Below are 15292 nucleotides of genomic sequence, written 5' to 3' on the forward strand. Positions count from 1 at the left end.
AGTAAGGGACTTTAACATCCCACTTACAACAATGGACAGATCACCCAAGTAGAAGATCAACAAGGAAACAATGGCTTTAAATGACACCCTGGACTGGATGGACCTAACAGATATATTCAGAACATTCCATCCTAAAGCAGCAGAATACACATTCTTTTCGAGTGCACAAAGAACATTCTCCAGAATAGATCACATACTGGGTCACAAATCAGCCCTCAACAAGCACAAAAGATTAAGATCATACCATGCACATTTTCAGACCACAACACTATGAAACGAAGTCAACCACAAGAAAAAATTTAGAAAGACCACAAATACATAGAGATTAAAGAATATCCTACTAAAGAATGAATGGGTTAACCAAGAAATTAAAGAAGAAATTTTAAAAATACATGGAAGCAAGTGAAAATGAAAACATGACAGTCCAAAACCTTTGGGATGCAGCATAGGTGGTCCTTAGAGGGAAGTATATTGCAATAAGGCCTACCTCAAGAAGCAAAACACAACCTAACTTTACACCTAAAGGAGCTAGAAAAAGAAGAGCAAATAAAGTGTAGAGCCAGCAGAAAAAGAGGAAATAATAAAGATTAGGAGAAAAATAAGTGATATAGAAGCAAACAAAGAGTAGAACAGATCAATGAAACTAAGAGCTGGTTCTTTGGAAGAATTATTTTTTAATTAAAACAATTTTATTACTATAAAGCCAAGACTTATAAAGAAGAAAGTTAAAGCATACAGAAATTTAAGGATTACAGTTTTCCATACTGAGTTCCATACTGGTGTAACACCCTTCAGGTACCCAGGAAACTCTGAACCAGCAGTGTTCAGGAGGTGAATAGATCGCAACACAGACCAGCTTCTGAAGAGTGTCCTGAGGAGTGACTGGGTGTAAGGTAAACACATGTCCTGAAGCTTTCACTCTAGGGGCTAAAAGAATTAATAAAATTGATAAACCCCTAGTCAGACTTATGAGAGAGAGAAAGGACCCAAATTAACAAAACCATGAATGAAAGAGGAGAGATCACAACCAACACCACAGAAATACAATCACAAGAGAATACTAGGAAAATTTATGCACCAACAAATTGGGCAATCTGGAAGAAATGGATATATTCCTAGAAACATACAAACTACCACAACTGAAACAAGAAGAAAATTTGATCAAACCCATAACCAGCAAAGATATTGATCATTAATCACAAATTACCCAACAAACAATAGTCCAAGACCACATGGCTTCCCGGGGGAATTCTACCAGACATTTAAAGAAGAGTTAATACCTATTCTTCTCAAACGGTTCCAAAAAATAGAAATGGAAGGAAAATTTCCAAACACCTTTTATGAGGACAGCATTATATTGATTCCAAAACCAGACAAAAACCCCACTACAAAGGAGAATTTCAGACCAATATCCATGATAAACATGGATGCAAAAGTTCTCAGCAAGATACTAGCAAATTGAATCCAACATTAAAAGAATTACTCACCATGATCAAGTAGGATTTACTCCTGGGGTGCAGAGGTGGTTCAATATTCACAAATCAATCAATGTGATGCACCACATTAATAAAAGAAAGGATAAGAACCATATGATGCTGTCAATAGATTCAGAAAAAGCATTTGACAAAATACAGTATCCATTCCTTTTTTTTTTAATATTTTTTACTGCTTATTCATTTTTGAGAGAAAGAGTGTGAGCAGGGAAGGGGCAAAGAGAGAGGGAGACACAGAATCCGAAGCAGGCTCCAGGCTCCACGCTGTCAGTACAGAGCCTGATGCGGAGATTGAACTCATAAACTGCAAGATCGTGAGCTGAGCCAAAGTTGAAGCTTAACTGAGTGAGCCACCCAGGCGCTTGTACAGCATCCATTCTTGAGAAAAAACCTTCAACAAAGAGAGTATAGATGGAACATACCTCAACATCATAAAGTTCATATACAAAAAACCCACAGATAATATCATCCTCAATGGGGATAAACAGTCTCTACAGTTCCTCTACAGTCAGGAGTAAGAGAGGGATGTCCACTTTCACCATTACAATTTAAGATAGTACTGGAAGTCTTAGCCTCAGCAATAAGACAAGAAAGAAAGAAAGAAAGAAAGAAAGAAAGAAAGAAAGAAAGAAAGAAAGAAAGATAGATAGATGCTGGAGAGGATGTGGAGAAATGGGAACCCTCTTGCACTGTTGGTGGGAATGCAAATTGGTGCAGCCACTCTGGAAAACAGTGTAGAGGTTCCTCAGAAAATTAAAAATAGACCTACCCTATGACCCAGGAGTAGCACTGCTAGGAATTTACCCAAGGGATACAGGAGTACTGATGCATAGGGTCACTTGTACCCCAATGTTTATAGCAGCACTCTCAACAATAGCCAAATTATGGAAAGAGCCTAAATGTCCATCAACTGATGAATGGATAAAGAAATTGTGGTTTATATACACAATGGAGTACTACGTGGCAATGAGAAAGAATGAAATATGGCCCTTTGTAGAAATGCGGATGGAACTGGAGAGTGTTATGCTAAGTGAAATAAGCCATACAGAGAAAGACAGATACCATATGTTTTCACTCTTATGTGGATCCTGAGAAACTTAACAGAAACCCATGGGGGAGGGGGAGGAAAAAAAAAGAGGTTAGAGTGGGAGAGAGCCAAAGCATAAGAAACTCTTAAAAACTGAGAACAAACTGAGGGTTGATGGGGGGTGGGAGGGAGGGGAGGGTGGGTGATGGGTAATGAGGAGGGCACCTTTCGGGATGAGCACTGGGTGTTGTATGGAAACCAATCTGACAATAAACTTCATATATTGAAAAAAAACATGAAAGAAAGAAAGAAAGAAAGAAAGAAAGAAAGAAAGAAAGAAAGAAAGAAAGAAAGAAAGAAAAAGGAAGGAAGGAAGGAAGGAAGGAAGGAAGGAAGGAAGGAAGGAAGGAAGGAAGAAGAAAGAAGAAAGAAAGAGGCATCCAAATCAGCAAGGAAGAAGTCAAATTTTCACTATTTACAGATGACATGATACTCCATGTAGAAAACCTGAAAGACTCCACCAAAAATTGCTAGAATTCAGCAGTCACAAGATGTAAAATCAATGTATAGAAATATGATGCATTTCTTTTTTTGTTTTGTTTTTTGGGGTTTTTTTTCTTTTAGGGAGAGAAAGTGCTAGCAGGGGAGAGGAGCACAGGGAGAGAGAGAGAGAGAGAGGAAAGAGAATCCCAAGAAGGCTACATGCTCAGCACAGAACCCAACACAGGGCTTGATCTCACAACCATAAGATCATGACTGAGCCTAAATCAAGAGTTGGACGCTTAACTGGCTGAGCCACCCAGCACCCACTGTTGTGTTTCTATACACAAGTAATGAAGCATCAGAAAGAGAAATCAAGAAATCGATCCCATTTATAATTGCACCAAAAACCATAAGATACCTAACCCAAAAGGGAAAATATCTGAACTCTTAAACTACAGAACACTTATGAAAAAAATTGAAGAGGACATAAAGAAATGGAAAAACATTCCATGCTCATGGATTAGAAGTACAAACATTGTTAAAATGTCTATACTACCCAAAGCAATCTACACATTTAATGTGATCCCTATCAAAACATCACCAGCATTATTCACAGAAATAGAAAAAACAATCCTAAAATTGTATAGAACCAAAAAAGACCCTGAATAGCCAAAGAAATTCTGAAAAAGAAAAGCAAAGCTGGAGGTATCATGATTCCAGACTTCAAGTTATATTACAAAGCTGTAATCATCAAGACAGTATGATACTCTCACAAAAACAAACTTATAGATCAATGGAACAGAATAGAGAACCCAGAAATGGACCCACAAATATATGGTCAACTGATCTTCAGCAAAACAGGAAAGACTATCCAATGGAAAAAAGACAGTTTTTTCAACAGACGGTGTTGAGAAAACTGGACAGCAACATGCAGAACATAACTGGACCGCTTCCTTATGCCATACACAAAAATAAACTAAAAATGGATGAAAGACCTGAATGTGAGACAGGAAACCATCAAAATCCTAGAGGAGAACACAGGCAGCAACCTCTTTGACCTCAGACAGAGCAACTTCTAACTAGACACAGAGGCAAGGGAAACAAAAGCAAACATGAACTATTAGGACTTCATCAAGATCAAAAGCTTCTGCACAGTGAAGGAAACAATCAACAAAAATTAAAGGCAGCCTACATAATGGGATAAGATATTTGCACATGACATATTGGATAAAGGGTTAGTATCAAAAATCTATAAGGAACTTACCAGACTCAACACCCAAAAGACAAATAATCCAGTTACGAAATGGGCAGAGGACATGAATAGACACTTGTCCAAAGAAGACATACAGATGGCCATCAGACACATGAAAAGATGCTCAATATCACTCATCATCAGGGAAATACAAATCAAAACCACCATGAGATACCACCTCACACCTGTCAAAATGGCTAGAATTAATAACAAAGAAACAACAGGTGTTGGCATGATAGGAGAAAGAGGAGTCCTCTTACTCTACTTGTGGATGTGCAAACCGGTGTACCTACTCTGGAAAACAGTATGGAGGTTCCTCAAAAAGTTAAAAATAGAACTACCCTATAATTTTGCAATGGCACTATTAGGTATTTACATAAAGGATGCAAAAATACAGATTCGAAGGGGTACGTGCACCCCAATGTTTATAGCAGCATTATCTACAACAGCCAAACTATGGAGAGAACCTAAATGCCCAACTGATAAATGGATAAAGAAGAGGTGGCATATATATACAATGGAATGTTACTCAGCCATCAAAAATGAAATCTTTTTCTTTTTCATTTACAATGACGTGAATGGACCTAGAGTGTATTATGTTAAGTTAAATAAGTCAGGTCGAGAAAGACAAATACTATATGATTTCACTTATATGTGGAATTTAAGAAACAAACCAAATGACTGGCTCAGTCGGTTGAGTGTCTGACTCTTGATTTTGGCTAAGGTCATGATCTCACAGTTCGTGAAGTCGAGCCCTGCATCAGGCTATGCACTGGCAGCACAGAGTCTGCTTGGGATAATCTCTCTCCCTTTCCCTCTGCCCCTCCCTCTCTCAAAATAAATAAACTTAAAAAAAAAGAAAATAGATGAACATATGAGAAGGGGAAAAAAGAGGAAAGAGGAAAACAAAAGATGAGAGACTCTTTTTTTTCACTTCACTCATTCCTTGTTCTTTATCCATTTAATTTTTGTTTTACTTTTTATTTTATTCTCAAATTAGTTAACATACAGTGTAGTCTTGGCCTCAGGAGTAGAACCCAGTGATTAATCTCTTACATATGACAGCCAGTACTCATCCTGAAGAGTGCCCTCCTTAATGCCTGTCACCCATTTAACCTCCCCCACTCTGATCGCCCTTCAGTTTGTTCTCTGTATTCAAGAGCCTCCTATGGTTTGCCTCCCTCTATGTTTTTATCTTATTTTTCCACAAGAGACTCTTTTTTTATTTTATTTATTTTTTAAAATTTACATCCAAATTAGTTAGCATATAGTGAAACAATGATTTCAGGAGTAGATTCCTTAACACCCCTTACTCATTTAGCCCATCCCCCCCCACAACCCCTCCAGCAACCCTCAGTTTGTTCTCCATATTTATGAGTCTCTTCTGTTTTGTCCCCCTCCCTGTTTTTATATTATTTTTGTTTCCCTTCCCTTATGTTCATCTGTTTTGCCTCTTAAAGTCCTCATATGAGTGAAGTCATATGATTTTTGTCTTCCTCTGACTAATTTCGCTTAGCATAATACCCTCCAGTTCCATCCACATAGCTGCAAATGGTAAGATTTCATTCTTCATTGCCAAGTAATACTCCATTGTATATATATACCACATCTTCTTTATCCATTCATCCATCGATGGATATTTGGGCTCTTTCCATACTTTGGCTATTGTTGATAGTGCTGCTATAAACATGGGGGACATGTGTCCCTTCGAAATAGCACACCTGTATCCTGTGGCTAAATGCCTACTAGTGCAATTGCTGGGTGTAGGGTAGCTCTATTTTTAGTTTTTTAAGGAACCTCCATACTGTTTTCCAGAGTGGCTGCACCAGCTTGCATTCCCACACAAGAGACTCTTAATGATAGAGAACAAACTGAGGGCTGATGGAAGGAGGTGGGTAGAAGATGGGCTAGATGAGGGATGGGTATCAAAGAGGGCACTAGTGATGAGCACTGGGTGTTATATGTAAGTGAGGAATCACTGAATTCTATTCCTAAAACCAATAGTTTTAGGACTGTATGCACTGTATGTTAACTAAAATTTAAGTAAAAAGTCAAATTAAATTTAAATTAAATTAAATTAAATTAAAAAATAATAAAGTGTATTTTGTCTATGTATTGTTACACTTGCTTTTTTAAATTTTCATTTCCATTTGCATAGTAAATGTTTTTCCATCCCTTCACTTTCTGTCAGTGTGTGTCTTTAGGTCTGAAGGGCAGCAACACTAGTGTGTTTTCAGCTGTATTCAAGATAGTTGAATAATTTTAAATAAACTTATGACCCTGGTATTGCTTTTATTTGGAAATTAAGTATGGTTTAAGGAGATGCATTATCAGTGGCAAGTTGACAAGGTATGGACTTGTATATTTTATGTGTCAACTTGATTGGGTGACATGGTTCCAAGATACTTGACTGGGAGAATCCTTTTTTTTTTTTTTTTTTTTTTTTCATTTTTTTTTTCAATATATGAGATTTATTGTCAAATTGGTTTCCATACAACACCCAGTGCTCATCCCAAAAGGTGCCCTCTTCAATACCCATCACCCACCCTCCCCTCCCTCCCACCCCCCATCAACCCTCAGTTTGTTCTCAGTTTTTAAGAGTCTCTTATGCTTTGGCTCTCTCCCACTCTAATCTCTTTTTTTTTTCCTCCCCCTCCCCCATGGGTTTCTGTTAAGTTTCTCAGGATCCACATAAGAGTGAAAACATATGGTATCTGTCTTTTTCTGTATGGCTTATTTCACTTAGCATAACACTCTCCAGTTCCATCCGCATTTCTACAAAGGGCCATATTTCATTCTTTCTCATTGCCACGTAGTACTCCATTGTGTATACAAACCACAATTTCTTTATCCATTGACTGGGAGAATCCTAATACAGATGTCTATTAAGCAATGGGATAAATAAAACATTGATGAGGTTAAAATACAGGTCTTAAAACAGCACTATGGAAGGTTGGGTAAACCAAAGAGACCCCATGCTTGTCCCCCAACGTTAAAAAGCCCCCAACCAAGGGGCGCCTGGGTGGCTCAGTTGGCTGAGCATCTGGCTCTTGATTTCGGTTCAGGTCATGCTCTCACAGTTCATGAGTTCAAGCCCCATATCGGGCTCTGCACTGACAGCGTGGAGCCTGCTTAGGATTCTCTCTTCCTCACTCTCTGCTCCTCCCCTACTTGTGCACTCTCTCTCTTTCTCCCAAAATAAGTAAGTAAACATTAAAATATATATTTATTTTTAAGCCCCAAATAAGATGGCTCTAGTTACCCCAGTTTGGAAGAATTTAAAAAGTAAGAAAGCAAAGATCACAATGAAAACTCTGATCAGGAACAGTCAGGCAAATTACCTGAGATAAGATTGACAAGATAGGTAAGGTAGTTTGACCTGACCCCTTGCTGGGGATCCAAAGCCTTGTACATAAGAGTGGGTAAAACGATCAGGGGATAGAGAGCAGAAGATTCCAGGACTCCATTACACAGGAGCCACATGCAAAGGCGGCACGATAACCCGTTCCTGATGCACTAATGTGGCCTATGATTAGATTGAAAAATACAGAAAAATAAGAGATTACAGGAAGAAAGTAGAAATTCGGGGTGGGAACTGGAATGTTTAAATGATCTTTAAGTGAAGAGTCTGTCTCCTTTGCCTGAATGTTTCACGAGAATGGGTATTATGTCTGACTGGGGAGCGCTTCTCTATCTAGTACTATAAAGCAGAAGGCATGTCAATCCACCCTATAAGCAATACTAATCAGATAGGGTACGTGAAAATAAGACTGCCCAAGCTCAAACAGCATACAATACAAGCTGGAGTGCAGTGCAAAGGCGTACTCTGTCCAGTAGCACTATGCGCAGCAGGTCCTGGAGCTTACAGCAGAAGCCTCTGAGTGCTTCTCAGTGATTACTAAAGTGAACTAGAGTATTTCCATTCAAAGTTACTAGCTTGCTACTGGACATTAATTTTTTTTTAATTTTTTAAAGTTTTTTTTTTTTTTAATTTTTTTTTTCAACGTTTCTTTATTTTTGGGACAGAGAGAGACAGAGCATGAACGGGGGAGGGGCAGAGAGAGAGGGAGACACAGAATCGGAAACAGGCTCCAGGCTCTGAGCCATCAGCCCAGAGCCCGACGCGGGGCTCGAACTCACGGACCGCGAGATCGTGACCTGGCTGAAGTCGGACGCTTAACCGACTGCGCCACCCAGGCGCCCCTAAAGTTTATTTATTTTTGACAGAGAGAAAGTGAGACATGGCATGAGCAGGGGAAGGGCAGAGAGACAGAGAGGGAGACACAGAATCTGAAGAGGCTCCAGGCTCTGAGCAGTCGGCACAGAGCCCGATGCGGGGCTGGAACTCACCAACTGTGAGATCATGACCTGAGCCAAAGTCGGACACTTAACCGACTGAGCCACCCAGGTCCCCTTTACTGAACATTAATTAAAACTACCCTATGTCTGAGGGACATATAATAATCTTGAGCCTGATATATCCATGTAGTCTCGGTTAATGTTGGAAAAACACTCTAATGGAGAAGACAATGCCCAGAAGAATTCCATTAAAAAGCAGTAACAGGTATTGTATGGAAACCAATTTGACAATAAATTTCATATATTGGGGGGAAAAAATTAATTAATTAAATAAATAAATAAATAAATAAAAATAAAAAGCAGTAACAACAATGAGATACCACCTCACAACAGTCAGAATGGCTAAAGTTAACAACTCAGGCAACAACAGATGTTGGCAAGGATGCAGAGAAAGAGGAACTCTTTTGCACTGCTGGTGGGAATGCAAATCGGTGCAGACACTCTGGAAAACAGTATGGAGATTCCTCAAAAAGTTAAAAATAGAACTACCCTACAACCCAGCAATTGTACTACTAGGCATTTATCCAAGGGACACAGGTGTGCTGTTTCTAAGGGGCACATGCACCCCCATGTTTATAGCAGCAGTATCAACAGTAGCCAAAGTATGGAAAGAGCCCATATGTCCACTGATGGATGAATGGATAAAGAGGATGTGGTATACATGTACAATGGAGTATTACTCGGCAATCAAAAAGAATGAAATCTTGTCATTTGCAGCTACATGGATGGAACTGGAGGGTATTATGCTAAGCGAAATTAGTCAGAGAAATACAAATATCATATGACTTCACTCATATGAGAACTTTAAGATACAAAACAGATGACCATTAAGGGAAGGGAAGAAAAAACAATATAAAAACAGGGAGGGGGACAAAACATAAGACACTCAAACACAGAGAACAAACTGAAGGTTGCTGCAGGGGTTGTGGGTGGGGGGTGGACTAAATAAGTAAGGGGCAATAAGGAAGACACTTGTTGGGATGAGCACTGGGTGTTATACATAGGGGATGAATCACTGGAATCTACTCCTGAAGTCATTATTGCACTATATGCTAACTAACTTGGATATAAATTTAAAAATACATATATACATAGTGGTAACAGTTTAACAAATAGTGGAAAGAGTTTCTACAGGATCCTGCTACCAGGAAAATGCAAGGAGGATATGTGCACAAGCAGGGAGCCTCTATTCCCATAGGACTGACTTGGGACCTGGTGAGGAGGTGCTGGATTCTATCATCACTTGGACAGGGTCCCAGAGACAGCTCTCAAGTAGCCTATGAAAAGCTGCTTGGTTTATGGGTAGCAGCTCCAAGGCGAATGGACATCTTGTTTGGAGGCCGCCACTCTGACCAAGGGAGCTAAAAACAGGTCAGCTCCGTGAGCTAACTTGCGTGTGGCTTTGCTAGCAGTGATATAAAAATTGAACAATAAAAGCCCCTGTGTTTTGGATTTAGCAACTCGTGGGCAGTGGCCAACAGCCAGGCCATATGGTCAGGCAGAAGGGAAACTTAGTCTGTTAAAGGAATAACCACACGGGGCACAGCCCTCTGCAAACCACTATGGGAATTTGAGGGGTGCATTATAAAGTAGGACATGTTGGTGCTCATCACAAGAACCACCTTCAAGTTTGGAAGCTGATTGGAAGTGATGAGTGGGTATCTTGATGTCCTGTCTTGAGGTGGCTCCCTGGGTACATGAACTAAAGGGACATTGGGGGCTGCAGTAATCCAGAGAAGGCTGAAACTACATATAGTCTATTTGCATCCTCTGTGGCCCAAAATACCAAAAGGAACTGTTCTCACTGCCAACCACACACTACAGACAGCTAGGAGGCAGATTCCCTGGTAGGAAGTCCTTGAACATAGCTGGCAAGTCAGAGCAATACTAGTAACCCCAAGGGAGGGCTACAAATGGGTGTTGACAGGAACAGACATTCTGGGTTGGGTTTTGCTTACTCAGTGGTAGTTGCAAATGTCCAGAGTGCTATTTAAAAAAAAAAGAAAAGAAAAGAGAAAGAACATAGCTGTAATTCAATTAAAAATTTTAAAAAATAGGGGCACCTGGGTGGCTGAGTTAGTTAAGCATCCGACTCTTGGTTTCGGCTCAGGTCACGGTGTCCCAGTTTCTTGACTTCGAGCCCCATGTCGGGCTCTGCACTGATGGCGTGGAGCCTGCTTGGGACTTTTCTCTCTCTCTCCCCGTCTCTCTCTGCCCCCACCAACTCGTGCTGTCTCAGTCGCCCTCAAAAATTAATAAATGTAAAAAAAATTTTTTTTTAATAAAATGCACAGAGAGCATCGATCCTGTGTGGACAGCTCGATGAAATTTTACACGTATGCACTTCCCATGTACTACCACCCAGAGCAAGATGCAGAGCATTTTGGGTTTTGGAGAGATTCCCAGTCAATACGCCACCACAAGAGGTAACAACTCTTCTGACTTCTGGCACTACAAATGAGTCCTCATCTTCAACTTCACATACAAAAAGTCATACTCTCACGTGTCTGGCTTCCTTCACTCAGTGTCACGTCTGTGAGGTTCACCCAGGCCGTAGGGTGTAGCGAGAGCCCAGTCTTTTTCAGGGCTGTGTGGTAGTCCATTGTAAGGCTGTGCTACAGTTCAGGTACATATGTTCTTGTTAGGCACATCGACATTGTTTCCCATTTGGGGCAATCATAAACAGTGCCGCTGAGAACATTTTTATACATGCCTTTCGGTGCACATGTGACAAAACAAACAAAAGATACTTTACTAGTTTGGAATGCTCGGTCACATTTCCTCACGCTAAAAAAATACATTACAAGCCATAATGTCCAACAATGGGCATACAGATATACTGACAGAGAAACAGCTTAACAGAGAGTTGGAATGGACAATGGAAATACTGTGAAAATAGGGCCACAGAGGCATGAAGTGCTGGCTCACACACGTTCACAGAGTGTGCTCCAACCCAGCATGCGTGGGAATCAGGAGTGTCCCCGCTAAGGGGAAAAGGTGTCTGTTTTGTTTCCTTGATGGATCTGGGCAGGAGGGCGGGGCATGTAAGCGTGACTCTATAATCCTTCCCAAGTGAGAGGACATTGGTATGACTATAGTTCACCTCAACATTCCCTCTTCCTACCCGCTACAGTGTCTCAGGACAGGAATGCAAGTACGAGTGCCAGAAACAGGAAGGACTCCTAAGCAGGCGACCGTACCCCCGTTGTTCGACCTTGATGTGAGATTTCCTAAGGGACTGAATGGGAGGGCTGTGCCTTCACCCCATCTGGCAAAGCTGGGGCTGACGGTGAGTGCCGCTAGATTGCCTACTGGTCAGTTAGCCCACGAGTTCTGTCTGGGTGTGACCCTCCCCTCTATGGACGAGAGAAGACAGGGGAGGAGGGACTTGCCAGAATGTATTGCTGCCCGCAGTCTAGACCAGCACAGCAGCTACACATAACGTCCCTTCCAACCGCAGAAAGTTGGGTATAGATGGAGAGAAATAGAAACAACAGCTGAGGGTAAAGGAATGGATAAATGAGTTACGTAATGAGGGAAACCCAGCATTACATTAACACCTCCCAAGAGGTGTGAGCAAGAGAGGACGCTGCCTCTTAGCTCGATTATACTCTCAGATGCCTGAGAGAGGGAGCCATACGCTGTGACACCATTCCTGCTTCTGGAACCTGACGAGACTAAATGGAACCAGGAGACCTGAGCGATCCTGGGAGACACTGTCATACAGCAGGATGATGGGCTAATTGTCACTGACTGAATGGGACTTTAGTAGTGTGCCAGTATCTTTTCAGCTATGGTCCTGTCGCTACAAGGGACCGGTGGTCAAAGACCAGGGGGTGGCCTGTGGTAGACTTATTTGGTCTTTGTCCCTGGTTCCTGGCACAGACTTCCCCAAACCTTTGGGATCTCCTGAGTAATATGAGTGTTTCTGGTATGCTAATGAGATGACTTGGCCGAGGGGCCTAGATAGCTTCAGGTTGGGGGCTGGTGACCAGAAAGACCCAGGGATGATTAGAGAGTTGGCAACCTCAGCCTCCCTCCCTGACCTCTGGGGAGAGGCTCTGGAGGCTGACTTTAATCACCAATGGCCAGTGATGGAATCAAGCACACCTATATCATGAAGCTTCCATATAAGCTTCTAAACGACAGAGTTCACAGAGCTTCTGAAATGAACACACCGACATGCTCAGAGGGTGGCACATTCCAACCCCACGGTGACAGAGGCTCCTGCAACTGCGACCTTCACGCTCCCACACTCATGTGCCTCTTCATCTGGTTGCTCATGTGTGTCCTTATAATAAACCACAATAATAAGCATGGAATTTTCCTCAGTTCTAGGAGTCATTCTAGCAAATTATTGAACTTTGAGAGTACCTTCAACTTTGTAGCCAAGTGGAACAAAAGTGCAGGCGACGTGGGAACGTAACAGTTGAGACGTGCCTGTGAAGTGAGGGCAATCTTGTAGGAAGCATCCTCACACCTGTGGGTCTCATGCTAACTCCAGGTCAACAGTGTCAGAATTGAAATGAATTGAATTGGGAGCACCTGGGTGGCTCAGTCGGTTAAGCGCCCAACTTTGGCTCAGGTCATGATCTCACATCCATGAGTTCGAGCCCCACATGGGGCTCTATGCTGACCGCTCAGAGCCTGGAACCTGCTTCGGATTCTATGTCTCTCTCTTTCTCTGCCCCTCCCCCTCTCCTGCTCTGTTTCTGTCTCAAAAATAAATATTAAAAAAAAAAAAAAAAAGACTGATGAAATGAATCGAATTGGTGACAGGGAATCAGAGCATTGGTTGAATGGAGGAAAAAACCCTCACGGCTCCACAAAGAGAAATTTAGAGGGAGAGCAAGCAAGTCTGTGCTTCCTCTCATCCAGGAGCAAAGGATAAAATAAGTGTAAGCATTTATATCATGTCCTTCTGTCTGCTACCAGCTGTTCATGGTCCTGTTAAAAAAGGAAGACAGCAGGCCCAAAATGAAGTCACTTAAGCCAAATACCACCAAGATCTTAATCCTTAACCTAAATGCAGCTTCAGCTTCTCCCAGAAATGTGACCTGTAATCAGCCAACCTGGAATTTCTTGCTCAGCACAAGTAGGCAAGCCACTGAAAGACCACTTCCTTTCCCCTTAGAAGGGCCACCTTGCTTAAAGCAATGCATTTTTTAACGAATAATTTCCTTTTTCCCCTTCCACTCTGCCTTTAAAATCCTTTCCTTTCTGCAGCTGGAAGAGTCTTTTTTTTTTTTTTTAATATTTATTTTTGAAAGACAGAGCACGAGCAGGGGAGGGGCAGAGAGAGACAGAGACACAAAATCCAAAGCAGGCTCCAGGCTCTGAGCTGTCAGCACAGAGCCCAACGTGGGGCTCGAACTCACAAACCGAACCACGAAGTCATGACCTGAGCTGAAGCCGGACACTTAAACTGACTGAGCCACCCAGGAGCCCCATGTCTCCTTTCTATTTACTAGCTGGGAGACTGCTCAATTCATGAACAGTTGAATAAAGTCAATTCGACCTTTTAATGTTCTCGGTTGAGGGCGCCTGGGTGGCTCAGTCATTTAGCATCTGACTTCAGCTCAGGTCATGATCTCATGGTTCATGAGTTCAAGCCCCACATCGGGTGAGGTGAGGTCCCACTTCGGGTGAGCAGAGCTCAAGCTCCACTTCTCTCTCTTTCCTTCTCTTTCTCTCTGCCCCTCTCTCACTTGCACCCTCTCTCTCTCAAAAATAAAAATAAAATAAAATAAATTTTCTCAGTTGAATTGCTATTAACTAACAGTTAAGTCTCTGAGGGACGCTATGGCTACACTAGAAAACCAGGCTGGTGGTTTGGGTTTTCTGGCTGGTTGGTTTTTAGTCCTTTGTGAGGATCACATAAAGCTGACAAATGTTAGAGATTCTCTCCCCAGAGTATTTCCATGCACAGGGAAATATAAACATTAACATGACACGTCAGTGCACGCAGAGACCCTCTGACGTCTTACAGACCCAGGTGCTCTCCTCCTTGCAAGAGACAGAGGCTGGGCAAACACGTTTTGAGCAATCACTTCACCAGCCCACAACGCCACTGCACTTATTTGTGAGCGTAAACCGGAGTGGACAAAGCTGCATCTAATCACATAGCATCCAGGGAATGAGAAGAGCGATGTCGTTTACTAGAAACTTGCTCCTCCAACTGAGCCTGAGTGCCTGCAGGGCACCAGATCAAGCTGCAGCCTCAGGTCTGTGCTCCGAGAATGGCAATCAGCCGTCCTTTCTCCAGCCCTCACCCCCAGCACCGGCACTGCCCCCCTACATGAGAATTCCACATTTAGAGTCTTTGGAAGACGCCACCTCTCTCCATAGAAGAGGAAGGACCTGCTGTCCCAACATCCTTCCAGTTAGACATGGCGTGAGACTCTGCCAGGCAGGTGACCACATGCTGGACCTGGTGACAAAGAGAAGGTGCAGCTGTGCAGAATGTACTTGCACAGGCGGCATGAGTGGCAGTGTGTCACCCGGTCCCACAAGCAGCAGCGATGTCAGTCCTAGGCTCAGGGGCCAGTGTCCTGATTCAACGGAGGCAGCAGTGTGAGCAGTGACGTCTGTGCCCAGCAGCAGAGGCCGCAGTTCCTGTGTGAGACCCACCCTAACGTGCACTTGTGGACTCTGTTCCTGGCTGTGTAGCCAAAGCCT

At 42.3% G+C, this 15292-nt stretch overlaps 1 protein-coding gene across 8 annotated transcripts in view; it reads right to left on the reverse strand.

Annotated features, from left to right (window-relative positions):
- Positions 1-15292, reverse strand: part of LOC123609586 (DLA class I histocompatibility antigen, A9/A9 alpha chain-like) — a 592486-nt gene that overhangs the window by 571611 nt on the left and 5583 nt on the right. For 3 of the 8 annotated variants that reach the window (XR_006717835.1, XR_006717834.1, XM_045500698.1), the window contains one exon: positions 14743-15044. The exons of 4 other annotated variants lie outside the window; for them this stretch is intronic. The gene's annotated coding sequence lies outside the window, so the exon portion shown is untranslated. Of the gene's footprint in view, positions 1-14742; positions 15045-15292 lie in introns of those variants that run through there. One more of the 8 variants, XR_006717836.1, reaches the window with a different exon arrangement.

Source organism: Leopardus geoffroyi, chromosome B2 (assembly GCF_018350155.1).
Source record: "Leopardus geoffroyi isolate Oge1 chromosome B2, O.geoffroyi_Oge1_pat1.0, whole genome shotgun sequence".
NCBI classification, from domain to species: Eukaryota; Metazoa; Chordata; class Mammalia; order Carnivora; family Felidae; genus Leopardus; species Leopardus geoffroyi.